Consider the following 16,273-nt stretch of genomic DNA (forward strand, 5'->3'; position numbering starts at 1 on the left):
TAGGTTAGAGAGGGTTGAGAGGGTGAGTCGAGAGGTACAGGAGCGTCCCCTTTCCCCTCCGGCATGATAGATTCTACCTCTGTTCCTTGAGTTCTTTGTGGCTATAATAGAGTGAATGTTCTAAGGGATGAACCTCCGCTGGGGCTTAGTTACGCGTGCAACGGAGTGAAGCGTTGATGTGATCTTAGTATCTAGGGCTCAATTGTGGTTAGGGACCTTCCACCTGGACCAAAGGGTTAGGTCTAAATCTAAGAAGAGATTTATCACTTGGAATCCCTAGAGCTCATTGCAACTCTATGCGAGTGGGAGGTGTTGAGATTGTTCGATTTCCCCTCTGCGATATGTATAGAGTTAGGCATAGTTGACATTAGATTTGGGACTATGTATGTAAGGATTTCCACGACTCACCATTGTATTGATTAGGAAGCATAATATAGAGTTCTTGCACTTGAAGTGACTATCCTAGGTGAAGCATCATCCGAGTACCCCATCTTTATCGATTGCCTTGCCTCCTCCTTACTTTTGCTCTCTTACTTGTTGCTTTTAATTTATGAGAATTGAATCATTACCACACTTATCATTGTTGATACTCCACATACCTAAGAATCGAATTAAGTGTGTTTACTCCCTACTCACTGTGGATTCGACCCCGCTCACCCGGGATTATTACTTCGACAAACCCGTGCACTTGCGGGATATACGCAAGGGGACCTTGTCAAGTTTTTTGGCGCCATTGCCGGGGAACTAGGCGTTTAGAGATACTTTGCACTTTGTTTTCTTAGCTATTGCACCACACAATCTAATTCATATCTTCTTATTCTATCATTGTTCTGATTTTCTTTTTCTTTATTTTTCATACAACTCCAAGTTATGACCCAAGGGAATCCATCAATATTGATTGAAGGAGACCCTGAGCTTGAACGTACACTTCGAAGCAAAGGGAAAGAACCTGTACACCAACAGCCTAATCTAGCTGATTTAGAAGTAGAAGGATCTGAAAACATGGCAGAACAAAATGAGCACCAACGAACACTATCCGATTATGCCAGACCTTCAGTGTTGGGGTCACAATCGAGTATTGTGCGTCCCCCAATTACAGCTCAAAACTTCTAGCTAAAGCCGGCATTCATCCATATGCTGCAGCAGTCCGCACAATTCAATGGTTTGGTCGATGAGGATCCAAATAATCACATAGAGAGCTTCCTCGAGGTGTGTGACTTGCTAAAGGTAAATGGTGTGACGGATGATGCCATCAAATTGAGAGCCTTCCCATTTTTCTTAAAGGGGAAAGCGAAGCAGTGGCTACACTCATTACCTAGAGCATCAATCACTACATGGGAGGAGATGGTAGAAGCTTTTCTAGCCCGTTATTTCCCTCCTGGAAAATCAGCAAACCTTAGGAATGAGATCTCATCCTTTATGCAGCTAGAATTGGAGTCTCTATTTGAGACATGGGAAAGGTTCAAGGAACTCCTGCGAAAGTGTCCTCAATACGGATTCCCGGAGTGGATGATTGTTCAAACCTTCTACAATGGTTTGAACTCGAGTACAAGGCAACTCTTGGATGCGGTGGCAGGAGGTACCTTAGGTAGCAAAACCCCTGACAAAGCACGTCAATTGATTGAAGAAATGGGGTTAAATAGCTAACAGTGGAATGCTAGGGAGAAGAAAAAGGCGGCCGGTCTCCATGAAATTGATGCAGTAACTTCATTGGCGGCCCAAGTGGAGAGTTTGAGTAAGAAGCTAGATCTTATAGCTTCGAATAGAGTTGCGGCCATGACTAATTGCACCGGTTGTGGCGAAGGACATGCTCCCTCCGATTGCCCAATCGTCATAGGTGATATTTCTTCAGTTGAGAATGTTGACTTTGTAGGTAATGGCATGAGACCTCAAGGGAATCCATACAGCAACACCTACAATTCAGGATGGAAGAATCACCCCAACTTTTCATGGAGTAATCAAGGACCACAAAAGATCATGGGGCCATCGGGGTTCCAACAACAACAACAAGCCCCTCAAGTGGAAAATAGAATTTCAGGCTTGGAAACCCGAATGACAGATTTGGAGAAGCACTTGGCTATATTTGTTCAATCGGCAAATACAAGGTTTGAATCAGTCGAGGCTACACTTCGCAATCACACCGCCTCCTAGCACAATCTTGAAAATCAAGTGGGGCAAATTGCGAAATCTCTTTCCGGAAGGCCACATGGAAGTTTACCAAGCAACACGGAAACCAACCCTAGAGAACATGTGAAGGCGATCACTTTGAGAAGTGGTCATGAGGTTGAAGGGAGGCTTCCGAGTGAGATGCCGAAAGAACTCACACCCGAGGTTATAGAGGTTGAGGAGGGAGAAAACAAAGAGAAAGAGGTGGCACCCTAACCTTTCAAGCCAAGAATCCCTTATCCCTCTAGATTGAAGAATGACCATGGGGATGAACAGTATAAGAAGTTCCTGAGTTTGTTCAAGCAACTCCACATCAACATTCCTTTTGTTGAGGCTTTGGCTCAAATACCTAAGTATGCGAAGTTCCTGAAAGACCTATTGACCAACAAGAGGAAATTGGAGGAGAGTGCTTCAGTGGTGCTTGATGCTTCATGCTCGGCGGTGTTGCAAAGGAACATGCCGAACAAGAAGAAGGACCCGGGAAGCCTCATTATTCCGTGTAACATCGCCAACTTAGGTGAGGAAATGGCATTGGTGGATTCAGGGTCAAGTATCAACGTCATGCCATATACTTTCTTCCAAAAGCTAGGCTTGGGTGAGCCTAGGGCTACTCGGATGACTTTACAATTGCCGGACCGAACGGTACGACATCCGAGAGGCACCATTGAAGATGTGCTTGTCAAGGTGGACAAGTACATTTTTCTGGTTGACTTTGTAGTGCTAGATGTCGATGGGGATGAAGATATACCCTTGATACTTGGGAGACCATTCTTGCGGACTTCCAAAGCATTGATTGACATGGATGGCGGAGAGCTCATATTGAGAGTCGGAGACGATAAGCTCACTTACCGCCTTACTGAGGCCATGCGGCATTCTCGCGATTTTGATGACACTTTGTATTTTTTAGACACTACTGATGAGATTGTTGATTAATATATACAAGAAATGTTCAACCCGGATCCATATGAAGGTTTGTTCGACCAAGAGGAGAGCAATGAAGAAGTAATGATGCTTGGTTCGAATGGAGAGGAAACATTTACCCAGGGGATCTTGAAGAATGTGCTCCAGAAAATGAAGAGGGCTAGGAGACGCCACCAAATACGCCCTAAGACTGTTGGAGATGTACATGAGCCAAGGAAGTTGGACGAACGATTGCTAGGTGGTCCGAAGCCTGATAGTACACCCTCTACCCTCAAGAGACTTTGCTCATCATTCTTTCAAGTTATGGGTAACAGGGCAACCTTCATTCATGAACCCCCGTGAGGTAAGAAAGATACGTCAAGTTTAGTGACATTAAACAAGCGCTTCTTGGGAGGCAACCCAAGTGTTTACTATTTTCATACCTTTTAGTTTAGTTTGTTTGCATGAATAAAATGTTAAGTGTTGGTGTTTCAATTGTTGAGTGCTTGTGCTGCGATTTTATTGTGGGTTTTAAAAGAATTCATTGTGTGTTTTGTTGCGAATTGGCGAAGTTTGGTCGTTTGAGTTCTATTTCGTATTTTTATCGGGTAAATTTTGCATAATAGGGCAGGGTCTGAGTGGGTAGACATGTTCAGACTAGTTCTGTAGAGCCTGTAGGTTTTTCTAAGTCATCTAGAGAAAACACACGGGCGTGTGGAATTTTTGCACGCCCGTGGATGTGTACTGTGAACTCATCCAAAGAGGTCACAGGGGCGTGCGGCCGCCCCTGTGGATGACCATATGACTGGCGCACACCCGTGGGTAATTTCCGCACGGGCGCAGTGTCTTCTGCGCAGTTGGGCGATTTTTCCCGAGAACACACAGGGGCGTGGCTCGCCTGCGGTGACCTTGTGAACCACACACGGGCGGTACTTCCGCACGCCGCGGCGAAACTCGCAGGTTGCTCCCTCCATCTCGAGAAAAACACAGGGCGCGGCTGCGCCTCGTGAGTTGGGCATGGAATGTCCACGCCTGGGGGAATTTCATCACGGGCGCAGTAAGACTTGATATTTTTTTCTTGATGTCCAGTGGAAGCCACTGTGGGCGCAAGGCCCTCGCCTCGTGGGTCCGGGCGCAGGCATGGATATTTTTCCGCACACCCGTGGGAGATCGCTCTAAGTCGCTGAGAGTTTTTTTCCCGAGAGCGACATGGGGCGTGCATACGCCCTGGTGGAGCTTTTGAAGTGAGGCGCACGGGCGTGGGGAATTTCCACACGCCCGTGTGGATGCACAGAACGCCAAAAGTTGCCAGTTATGTTTAAAAGAGGATAATTTCTCTCCCTCCTCACAACTCCTTTTCACTTGAAAACGCTCTCACACTACTCTTTGAGTCCATAGCGTCAGTTTAGTGGGATTATAGCTAAGTTTTTCCGGCCGGCTCTTTATTTTCTTACTCCTCCTCGTCGGTAAATCCTTTTTCATCATCTTCTTCGTCAATTCATGATTTATGTTTAGAACAAAGTTAGAGAGATTATTGAGTTGTATTTTTGGATTGTTGATGCTCGGCAAAGGCTGTTCTCACGCTTCGTGAAATCCACACGTACTCGCGTGGATTTCGCACTATTGTTTTTATCAACTTGTTTGACTAATTTTTGTTTAAATTTGGCGCATCATGGCACCTAGGTCAAAGAAGCAAGTCGATAAGAGGCCACATGAGTCATCATCCGAGCCCCGAGGGCATGCGATTTGTGATTCCCCGAACATTAGGTCCATTATGAGCGATTGTCGAGACTCCGCTTCGGATAGACTCGACTCGGATGCTACTATATCACGGGAGCTTCAAAGTAGGTGATGAGTTCGCCGATGAGATCGAGGATCTAGTTTTAGAAGGCGCTTGGCGGCAATTAATGTCTATTAGAGAGCCAGCAATCCGAGAGTTTACACTAGAGGTGCCCTCCTTGTTCGAGTTTGATACAAACAGATGTGAGCTTCGGCGCTTTGGGCACCATTCAGCCTCGTAGTATTTGACGCCACCATAGCTTGAGCATTACGCACTTTTCCGCATCTACTTGGCCTATACGAGGAGGCATTCACACTATAGAGGAGTATGCACAGCTGCTCATCGATTATCCCCGGAACCTTGACCCCGCAGAGAGCTTACAGAGTGCTATGTTGTCAAGGTCAGTACGAGCCGGGGATGTCCAAGGCCACGTGCCTTTCCCGACATACCTACAGATATTTGCACGCCATCATGAGTAGGTCGGTGAATGGCCGTGGTGACAAGCGTCGGTGTCTTGAGCCGTCAAGAGTTGGCCGTACTTTATACTCGATGGTAGAGCGCGCATCGATCCACTTAGGGCACATCCCCGCTAATTACATCTAACATCGTGACAAGATGCTAGACTGGGAGCGATCTTCTCAGGCCCTTACATTACGAGATTAGTGCTGGGCATGGGTCTCTTGGATCCCATTCGTGGGGCCGAGAAGATGAGTGTACCTGCTCCCCTGGGTCTAGAGATGATGCGGTTGATGGGCATGGTCCGCAGGGTTCGGACATGGGTTGTTGCGTTAGTCCTACCAGCCCCAGAGATAGCTGAGGATGACGGTGATGACGCCGGAGCATGTCAGCCCACCCTCGAGCCTCAGCCTCCATCGATGAAGACCGAGGCACCTCCAGCGGCCGAGGAACCACACCCAGTGCGTATGTTTTCACCATCTCGACACAATGATCGCTTTGAGAGGCTCAAGAATGCTATAGGAGTGGTCCGAGCTGAGGTTGCCGAGATTAGGGCTACGCAGGCTTCTCAGTACACAGAGTTCGTGGCACATTTCAACATATTACAGCAGATCCTAGAGCGAGACATTGCCTCATCATTTGTTCTGTAGCCGAGGACTCTTCAGGCCCCCTCAGTTTCTGCAGCACCTCCATCCTCGACCCCAGCACCGGAGGACCCACTATATGCTTCCAGTTCAGCAGCAGCAGCAGCGGAGCCCGAGAACGACTCCAACACTTGACCTTTCTTTTACTTTCATGCATTTTACTTTCTCTTATTTTCTTGTTTTTAGACTTGTTCACTCAGAAAGGATTTTCTTTCTCAGTTTATGTTATTTTGCATTATCGAGTTGTATTTATTGCTTCATCTTTTATACACTTGAGTGATTTTTGTTTTTCTTGAGCTTCACTGAACCCCTTCGTGTATGCATGCAAATGGTCTTGTCTTCCTGGAAATTGAAAACTAGTCATGGGCACGGTCAAGGTGCTTTGGCACTTGACCGTGTGAGCTTCACAACCCGTTGGAACACTACTCCCATGGAATTTGCTTCATCAAACTCAACACTAGGAGTCAGGGGAGTATTGTTTTGATTGCTTCTCCCACATCTATTTTTGAATGATATATTTTAAGTGAGCTTGCATGAGTACATTGAGGACAATGTACAACTTAAGTGTGTGTGTGTGGGGGGGGGGGAGTTTTTCATAGTGCACACATCTTTTCTATTGTTCTTGATTGTTATATGCTCACATAGCCAATGGCGGTTCACCTTAGTTGCAATGTTTGTATTCTTAAGTCTAGGAGAATTGTTAACATTGAATGTTTTCATGCTCTAGTTCTTGCTTGAATTTTTAGGAATTTTTGCCCGATTTACACTTAGTGCACTACTCACTCTTTGAACTCTATTGGAAACTCATGTTTGATGTTAAAGGGACTAGTTATGTTTACTTATTTTACTATATTGCAAAAAAAAATAAAAATAAAAATAAAAAAAGAAGGAACAAAATAGTTTTATTGTTTATTTGTGTTCGTTGGGTGGAAAGAGCTACCACCTATGAAGTATGAAGCTACTCTCACAAGTTAGATACTAGTTATGCCCTAATGAGAGTAAGAGCTATCTCATAGGATGAGTGAAAGCTACCACTCGGGTAGAAAGAGCTACCACCTCGAAAGTATGAAATCCACCTTAGCGGCCGCTTTGGAAAGGGCTACCTTAGAGGATGTGTAAAGCTACTACCATTGTTTAAAATTTTTATCACTTTTGGAGATAAATAAGTCCCTTATACTTAGAACTTTGAGGAGTATAACTTGGGTTGTTTTGAGTGAGTTCAAACACTTACACGAAATTCGGGTTTGTTGTCCTTTTTTATTCAAGTTTTTAGCTAGAGCATTGATTTTTCGTATTTAGTGTTGAAATTTTCCTTACTTGTAGAATGCTATCTTTGTATACTTTGGTGAACCTAAGGCCAAGTACTTTCAATATTTTCTTCATTGATGCACAGAATGTTTAATTTTTGCTTGAGGACAAGCAAAAGCTTAAGTGTGGGGGAGTTTGATAAGTGATTGTGCGATATGAATGCAAAGCGTTCATTCCTTATGTTGAGCATTACTTTTCTCAAGTTTTACATTAATATGTGTGTTTTTATATTACTTTTACGTAGGTAGGGCTGTGCTGCCGAGTATGAAGGAAATAGGCCAATGTGGATCAAAATGCACTTATTTTGGAGGTGATCTTGCTAAAGTTCAAACGCGAAGACATAGGACAAGTGTGAGAAGCTAGAGTGTGTGCCAACCTCCAAGCATTCGAGTGAGCACATCCATTTGGAGGGGCACAAAGGCAGTCACACTCGAGCATTCCATCTTATGCATACAAGAACAGGAGCTCCACCAACATATATATTATTAAAGAAACAAGTGATTTATGACGTGAACGTGTGCCCGTTTGTGTTACCCCGATGAAAGTATGGAATTGGGAAGTTATTTAGGTCGAAGACTGTAGCAGAGCAATGTAGCAACACTGTAGCAAGTACTGTAGCAGCATTGTTCACAGCCGCCCGAGAAACCAGAGAAATAGAGAATCCATATGGGCATGTGGAAATTATCCACGCCAGTGTGGAAATTCCGCACGGGCGCGTGTATCATCCACGCCCATGGAGTTGCCCGATTCCAGCCATATTTAAAGCCGATTCAGCCCCGATTTTGGTATTCTTTTCTCCATCTTTTCCCCAACTTGCGAGAAGGCGTGGCTAGGGTTTCGAGGGGTATTGGCCAAGGTTTTGGAGAGGTTCTATGGCTCCGACATCGTGATTCCATTAGGAAGAAGGTTGGTAGGGGAGCTTCGATCGAGGCGTATCCTATACCGCACGAAGGAATCCTTGGACGACGAGTAGAGCACTTTCCACAAGACCATCAACAGGACCATCGAGGATGTTTCTTTATGGATTCATTGCTTTTACATTCAATTTCTTTGATTGTACTTAGCTCCATGGAGAGCTAAACCCCTAGTGGGTACTTGGGTGATTGTGAACCCTAGGATGTATTCGCTTCATTGAACTTCTTTATTATGCTTTCAATAAATTGATCTTTATTGTGAGTTCCAACCTTGAATGCTTGATTGTATGAACATTTCCCTTAAAGTGACACTAGGGTTGAGAGTTCTTGTTGGTAACCTTGTGAGTGACTGACACACCACGAGCGTTAGACTGATAAGTGCTTGAGTAGACATATTTTTATATATGTTTTACATGCATTGAGCATCATTTTTACTGTGGTTTATGTCTCATATTGTGTATTTGGTGTTCTTTTATGCATATAGGTAGTGAATGCTTTAAAGAGTAAAAAGGGAGCAAAGATAGGCTATAAAGACACAATGTTGGGAGTTCTTGTTCAATTCAAGGATCAAGACACGAGAGCAGTTCATAAACGTGGAGATGTGTGCCAACTTCTAAGAAGATTCAAGTCAATTCACTATTTGGAAGGGCACAAAGGCAGCCACATCTTCATATTCCTTCTCTTTGTGAAGATTGCAAGACCTCTCAAAGATACGCCGATAAAGAAAAAGTTTTATAGCCTACCACATGGACGTGTGCCCCGGACATGTGGCCTTAAGAGAAGAGTGTTCGGATCGCGCTTTTGCGAAAAAGTACCGTAGCGAGATCACTCGCTCACGCGGCGCTGGAAATTCCGCACGCCCGCGTGGAAATTCTGCGACCCACGCGGGCGCGTGGAAAAATCCACACGCGCGTGAGGGTACATGATGACGCGATCTAAGGCCCTATAAATAGCCGCTTTTGCCCTATTCTTTTTTCATCTTTTGTGCGGCTCTTGAGGGGTGAGACGGCTAGGGTTTGGAGAGGAGGTCATTGCGGCTTTGGAGGCGCTTCGTCACCAACTTTGATCAATTCCTCCTCCGTCATAGCATCAAGGAAGCCACCGGTGAACCTAGCTTCGGAGTGGGTCCTTCAAGACGTTGAAGCTCTCCATCAAGGCCATCAGTTCATATATAAGGGGGTTTATTTCTATGGTTTTAATGTACTTTCATTCATTGATGGTGTGTTTTGTATGTTGCTCCATGGAGAGCTAAAACTCTAGAGGGTATTTGGGCTTATGAACCCTAGGATTCTCATCTTTTGTGGATTTGCTTAGTGTTTCTATTTAATCCGAGTTTGATTAAGTTTCATTCTTGATTGTTTAATGCTTGCTTGCCTTATTGATCTTATGGTTATTTGGTTTGCATGATTTGTTGCCTTGGTGGGAGAGAGATCTCCATTAGGGTTAGAACCTCAAGATTGAAGAGGGTTGAGAGGGTGAGTCATGAGATAGTGAAGTGTCCCCTTTCCCCTCTGATTGGTGTATTCTATCTCCATTCCCTAAGCTCTATGCAACCATATTTGGTGGGAGGCGTGAGATTGCTCGATTTCTCCGCGGGACCTTGTAGGGGGTTAGGATCCTTCACGGGAATTAGGGTTGGATCAATCTTTAGGAATTGGATACATAGTTTGGAATCCCTAGAGTGCTTTACGGTCATATGTGGTGTGAGGTGTTGAGATTGAGCGATTTCTCCACCGGGACCTCGTAGGGGACTAGTATCGGTGATCTAGAGATAGACCCAATTATGTTTGGATTTCCACGACTTAACTTACTCATCATAGAAACACTTTTGCTTATCCGGTACCTAATACCTGAATTCTAGGGGAGCATCGCCTCAATACCCCACTTTTTATCGATTGAGATTCTCCTTCCATTTTTACCCTTGCATATTCATCTCCGGTGTTCATCTCTTTGCACATTAGATCACCACACTATCCCATTATCATTAGGCTAGATAGCAGAGAAGAAGTTAGTACTAGTAGCCCTGTTCCCTGTGGATTCGACTACCCGACTCACCGGGTATTTATTACTTCGACACCCGTGCACTTGCGGTACACACACGCATATTCGGACGTGTCATAGACAAAGCTAGGTTGGAGAGGGTTGAGAGGGTGAGTTGAGAGGTATAGGAGCGTCCCCTTTCCCCTCCGACGTGATAGATTCTACCTCCGTTCCTCGAGTTCTTTGCGGCCATAATACAGTGAATGGTCTAAGGGATGAACCTCCGCTGGGGCCTAGTTGCGCGTGCAATAGAGTGAAGCGTTGAGATAATCTTAGTATCTAGGGCTTAATTGTGGCTTGGGACCTTCCGCCTGCACCAAAGGGTTAGGTCTAAATCTAGGAAGAGATTTATCACTTGGAATCCCTAGAGCTCATTGCAACTCTATGCGAGTGCTAGGTATTGAGATTGTTTGATTTCTGCTCCGGGACATGTATAGAGTTAGGCATAGTTGACCTTAGATTTGGGACTATGTATGTAAGGATTTCTATGACTCACCATTGCATTGATTAGGAAGCATAATAGAGAGTTCTTGCACTTGAAGCGATTATCCTAGGTGAAGCATCATCCGAGTACCCCATCTTTATCGATTGCCTTGCCTCCTCCTTCATTTTGCTCTTTTACTTGTTGCTTTTAATTTCTGAGAATTGAATCATTACCACACTTATCATTGTTGATACTCCACATAGCTGAGAATCGAATTAAGTGTCTTTACTCCCTACTCCCTGTGGATTCGACCCCGCTCACTCGGGATTATTACTTCGAGAAACCCGTGCACTTGCGGGATATACGCAAGGGGACCTTGTCAGCCGTGGGTCTCTACTACGAGCTTATCCCAGGAGGACAGGGGCGTGGACTCACCCATGTGAATGACCTTATAACGGTCCACGCCTGTGGGTAATTTCCACACAGGCTTGTGCGTCCTGCTGAGACTTAGAGATTTTTCCCGAGAAGACACAATAACATTGACACGCCCCTGTGGATGACCCTGTGACAAACACACGGGCTTGGGTAATTTCCTCACGCACGTGTAGATCTCTGCAGAAGAGCTCTCTTCCATCCCGAGAATACACAGGGACGTGTGAGTGCTCCTGTGAGCTGGTCCTGTGAAAGGCCACGCCCGTGTGCAATTTTTTGCACGGTCATGTGAAACACTTAGAGATTTTTCTCAGGTGGAAAGAGAAGCCACATGGGTGTGTGTCTGCCTATGTCGGTCTCTCCGGTGGAGTCACACGGGCATGGGTAATTTTTGAACACCCGTGTGGATGTGCAGAATTCCAAGAGGCGCGGGTTTTCCTTAAAATCTCTTCGTGTCTCTTCAACATTACGCTCTAAATTCTTCAAAAAAACACTCTCTATTACTCTCCCAACTTTGTGACACCAATTTAGACAGGTTTCTACTAGATTTTCGGACCTATTCTATGTTTTACATCTTCAACTTGTCGGTAAACCCTCATTTCTTGTTTACTTCATCAATTCTTGAATTTAATTGATTCAAACGGTGAATATTGCTTCATTACTGTGCTTTTGTGGGTTGATCATGTACAGGAAGGGTTTGGCCATGAGTTGATGATGTATTTCTGGGATTCTAACATGTACCCGTATGGTTTCCATGCTCCGTTGATCCACACGAGCGTGTGGAATTTCCACACGACCTTGTGCATTTCTGCAATTTTATCTTGTCGGCTTCTTTAATTGTTTCTTCTTTAATTCTTGCACATATAGCACCTCATTTGAAGAAGCAAGATGGCAATCATCCTAGGGAGACGTCACCTGAATTGGAACATATTGAGTTTTTGAATCCCGAGCATCAGACTCAGTTTCAGTGGTTGTCGAGACTCAAATTTGGACAGTTCCATTTCATGGACTTGAGCCCGCTATGAGAGGTTCAGCGAGGAGATGAGTTAGATGATGAGATAGACGAGCTGTTGGCCGGTGGAAGCTCGAGGAGATTATTATCCATTCCAGAGCCAGCTTTCCGCACATTGACCCTAGAGGTATTGGCATCCTTCGAGTTTGATCGATCGTATAGGAGGTTCGACAGCATTAATGTCATACAGTTTAGGGCATACAGACATCAATTCAGAATTAGTGTCGCTGAGTTTTCAGTTCAAATGGGCTTGTGACAAGGTCCCCTTGCGTATATCCCGCAAGTGCAAGGGTTTGTCGAAGTAATAATCCCGGGTGAGCGGGGTCGAATCCACACGGAGTAGGGAGTAAAGACACTTAATTTGATTCTTAGCTATGTGGAGTATCAACAATGATAAGTGTGGTAATGATTCAATTCTCAGAAATTAAAAGCAACAATTAAGAGAGCAAAAGTTAGGAGGAGGCAAGGCAATCGATAAAGATGGGGTACTCGGATGATGCTTCACCTAGGATAGTCTCTTCAAGTGCAAGAACTCTCTATTATGCTTCCTAATCAATGCAATGGTGAGTCATAGAAATCCTTACATACATAGTCCCAAATCTAAGGTCAACTATGCCTAACTCTATACATGTCCCGGAGGAGAAATGGAACAATCTCAACACCTCGCACTCGCATAGAGTTGCAATGAGCTCTAGGGATTCCAAGTGATAAATCTCTTCCTAGATTTAGACCTAACCCTTTCGTCCAGGCGGAAGGTCCTTAGCCACAATTAAGGCCTAGATACTAAGATCATCTCAACGCTTCACTCGATTATACACGCAACCAGGACCCAGCGGAGGTTCATCCCTTAGACCATTCACCCTATTATGACCGCAATGAACTCGAGGAACGGAGGTAGAATCTATCACGTCGGAGGGGAAAGGGGACGCTCCTGTACCTCTCGACTCACCCTCTCAACCCTCTCCAACCTAGCTTTGTCTAACGCTCGTGGTGTGTCACTCACTCACAAGGTTACCAGTAAGAACTCTCAACCCTAGTGTCACTCTAGGGGAAATGTTCATACAATCAAGCATTTAAGGTTGGAACTCACAATAAACATCAATTTATTGAAAGCATAATAAAGAAGTTCAATAAAGCGAATACATCCTAGGGTTCACAATCACCCAAGTACCCACTAGGGATTTAGCTCTCCATGGAGCTAAGTACAATCAAAGAAATCGAATGTAATAGCAATGAATCCATAAATAAACCCCCTCGATGGTCGTGTCGATGGTCTTGTGGAAAGTCCTCTACTCGTCGTCCAAGGATTCCTTCATCCGGTATAGGATACGCCTCGATCGAATCTCCCGTACCAACCTTCTTCCTAATGGAATCACGATGTTGGAGCCATAGAACCTCTCCAAAACCTTGGCAATACCCCTCGAAACCATAGCTGAAGCCCTCTCGCAAGTTGGGGAAAAGATGGAGAAAAGAATACCAAAATCGGGGCTGAATCGGCTTTAAATAATGCTAGAATCGGGCAACTCCACGGGAGTAGACGATACATGCGCCCGTGCGGAGTTTTCACACGGGCGTGGATAATTTCCACAAGCCCGTGTGGATTCTCTGTTTCTCTGGTTTCTCGGCCGGCTATGAACAGTGCTGCTACAGTGTTGCTACAATGTTGTGCTACAGTTTTCGACCTAAAAAACTTCAAAATTCCATACTTTCATCAGGGTAACGCAAACGGGCACATGTTCACGTCGTGAATCACTTGCTTCTTCAATGATATATATGTTGGTGGAGCTCCTGTTCTTGTATGCATAAGACGGAATGCTCGAGTGTGACTGCCTTTGTGCCACTCCAAATGGATGTGCTCACTAGAATGTGAGGAGATTGGCACACACTCTAGCATCTCACACCTGTCCTATGTCTTCGCGTTTGAACTTTAGCAAGATCTCCTCTAAAATCAGTGCATTATGATCCACATTGGCCTACTTCCTTTATACTCGGCTTCACATCCCTACCTGCGTAAAAGTAACATAAAAACACACATATTAATGTAAAAACCTGAAAAAGTAATGCTCAACATAAGGAATGAATGCTTCGCATTCATATCGCACAAGCACTTATCAAACTCCCCCACACTTAAGCTTTTTCTTGTCCTTAAGCAAAAATTAAACATTCTGTGCATCAATGAAGAAAATATTGAAAGTGCTTTGCCTTAGGTTCACCAAAGTATACAAAGATAGCATTCTATAAGTAAGGAAAATTTCAACACTAAATACGAAAAATCAATGCTCTAGCTAAAAACTTGAATAAAAAAGGACAACAAACCCAAATTTCGTGTAAGTGTGTGAACTCACTCAAAACCCCAGGTTATACTCCTCAAAGTTCTAATTACAAGGGACTTATTTATCTACAAAAGTGATAAAAATTTTAAACAATGGTAGTAGCTTCACACATCCTCTAAGGTAGCCCTTTCCAAAGCGGCCGCTAAGGTGGCTTTCACACTTTCGAGGTGGTAGCTCTTTCTACCCGAGTGGTACCTTTCACTCATCCTATGAGATAGCTCTTCTCTCATTAGGGCATAACTAGTATCCGACTTGTGAGAGTAGCTTCATACTTCATAGGTGGTAGCTCTTTCCACGCAACGAACACAAATAAACAATAAAAATATTTTGTTCCTTCTTTTCATTTTCCAATTTTTTTTTCTTGCAATTTAGCAAAAGAAGTAAACCTAACTAGTCCCTTTAACATAAAACATGAGTTTCCAATAGAGTTCAAAGAGTGAGTAGTGCACTAAGTTTAAATCGGGCAAAACTTCCTAAAAATTCAAGCAAGAACTAGAGCATGAAAACATTCAATGATAACAATTCTCCTAGACTTAAGAATACAAACATTGCAACTAAGGTGAACCGCCATTGGCTATGTGAGCATATATCAATCAAGAACAATAGAAAAGATGTGCGTATTATGAAACTCCCCCCCACACTTAACTTGTACATTGTCCTCAATGTACACATACAAGCTCACTCAAAATATATCATTCAAAAATAGATGTGGGAGAAGAAATCAAAACAATACTCTCCTGACTCCTAGTGTTGCGTTTAATGAAGCAAATTTCATGGGAGTAGTGTTTCAATGGATTGTGAAGCTCATACTGTCAAGTGCCAAAGCACCTTGACCGTGCCCATGACTAAGTCTCAATTTCCAGGAAGACAAGACCATCTGCACGCATACACGAGGGGGTACAGTGAAGCTCAAGAAAAACAAAAATAACTCGAGTGTATAAAAGATGAAGCAATAAATACAACTCGATAATACAAAATAACATAAACTCAGAAGGAAAAATCCTTTCTAGGTGAACAAGTCTAAGAACAAGAAAATAAAATAAAGTAAAATGCATGAAAGTAAAAGAAAGGTGAAGTGTCGGAGTCGCTCTCGGGCTCCGCTGCTGCTGCTACCGAAGTGGAAGCATATAGTGGGTCTTCCGGTGCTGGGTTCGAGGATGGAGGTGCTGGAGGCACTGGCGGGGTCTGAAGGGTCCTCGGCTGTAGGACAAAGGATGAGGAAACGTATCGCTCTAGGATCTGCTGTAATATGTCGAAATGTGCCATGAACTCTGTATACTGAGTGGCCTGCGTAGCCCGAATCTCGGCAACCTCAGCTCGGACCACTCCTATAGCATTCTCGAGCCTCTCAAAGCGATCATTGGCTCGAGAAGGTGAAAACATACGCACTGGGGTGGTTCCTCGGCTGCTGGAGGTGCCTTGATCTCCATTGATGCTGGCAGAGGCTCGGGGGTGGGCTAAGATGCTCCGGCTTCATCACCTTCTTCCTCAGCTATCTCTGGGGCTCGTAGGACTAAAGCAAAAACCCCGGTTCGAACCCTGTGGACCATGCCCATCAACCACATCGTCTCTAGACCCAGGGGAGCGGGTACACTTGTCTTCTCAGCCCCGCGAATCGAATCCAAGAGACCCATGCCCAGCACTAATCTCGTAATGTAAGGGCCCGAGAAGATCGCTCCCGCTCTAGCATCATCGACCCGATTTTACGATGTAATCAGCCAGGGATGTGCGCTAAGTGGATCGATGCACGCTCTACCATCGAGTACAAGTACAGAGAACTCCCCGACGGCTAAAGACACCAGTACTGTCGCCACGGCCATTCACTGACCTACTCATGATGTCGTGCAAATTATGAATTGATGAA

General features: G+C 44.6%; 1 non-coding gene across 1 annotated transcript; it reads right to left on the reverse strand.

Moving 5' to 3' along the window:
- Positions 1-1,392: 1,392 nt before the first annotated feature.
- Positions 1,393-1,499, reverse strand: LOC120272942. Its single transcript, XR_005540473.1, has one exon. It is a non-coding gene; the product is annotated as a small nucleolar RNA R71 (small nucleolar RNA).
- Positions 1,500-16,273: the final 14,774 nt, after the last annotated feature.

The sequence above is a fragment of the Dioscorea cayenensis genome, chromosome 11 (assembly GCF_009730915.1).
Source record: "Dioscorea cayenensis subsp. rotundata cultivar TDr96_F1 chromosome 11, TDr96_F1_v2_PseudoChromosome.rev07_lg8_w22 25.fasta, whole genome shotgun sequence".
Lineage (NCBI taxonomy): Eukaryota > Viridiplantae > Streptophyta > Magnoliopsida > Dioscoreales > Dioscoreaceae > Dioscorea > Dioscorea cayenensis.